This window comes from Mandrillus leucophaeus, unplaced genomic scaffold (assembly GCF_000951045.1).
Source record: "Mandrillus leucophaeus isolate KB7577 unplaced genomic scaffold, Mleu.le_1.0 Scaffold211, whole genome shotgun sequence".
Classification (NCBI taxonomy): Eukaryota; Metazoa; Chordata; class Mammalia; order Primates; family Cercopithecidae; genus Mandrillus; species Mandrillus leucophaeus.
Window position 1 is genome coordinate 3,991,982 of NW_012102155.1, and position 710 is coordinate 3,992,691.

Below are 710 nucleotides of genomic sequence, written 5' to 3' on the forward strand. Positions count from 1 at the left end.
ATTTTTCATTTTTTTATTTTGTAGAGACGGGGAGGACGAAGCGGCGGGGTGGGGCTCCCTATGTTGCCCAGGCTAGTCTCGAACTCCTGGTCTTAAGAGATATCCCACCCCTTCGGTCTCCCAAAGTGTCGGTATTACAGGCGTCAGCCACTGCCATCATTGGAAGCTAGCTAAGCCTAGGCTGGGCAGAGACTTGGACACCTTGAGGGGAGAAGGGAGGGTGAGAAGTTGGAAGGGGGAACGGAAAACCACTCTCCTGGTAGCAGTCCCTGCCCACAACAAACCTTGCCTTCTGCCCTTAAGGAAAATGGCGCCTGGCATAGATGCGCTTCCGGCCACGGAGCCAAACAGAACAGAGGAGGCAAGAGGCCGGAAGTGGCCGCCCTTTGCCACTCCCCCTGCCTCCTCTCCGCCTTTAACTTCTCGGGAAGATGAGGCAGTTTGGGATCAGTGGCTGAGTTGCTGTTGCCGGGTGATAGTTGGAGCGGAGACAGTGAGTGCCGGCTGCCTCGACAGCTAGCACGTTTGCGACGCTCGGAGTGACCTTCGAGCGACTGGGGACAGGGGGGCGGGAGTCGTGCATGCAGCGTTCCGTGACGAGGCGCCGCCCGCCGCGGTCCTGTGGGAAAGGAGAGAGCGAACCGTCAGGCGAGCGGGGCTGGCGGCCGAGTCGAGCCCACGGAGCCCACGAGGCCGAGCTCGGGGGTGGG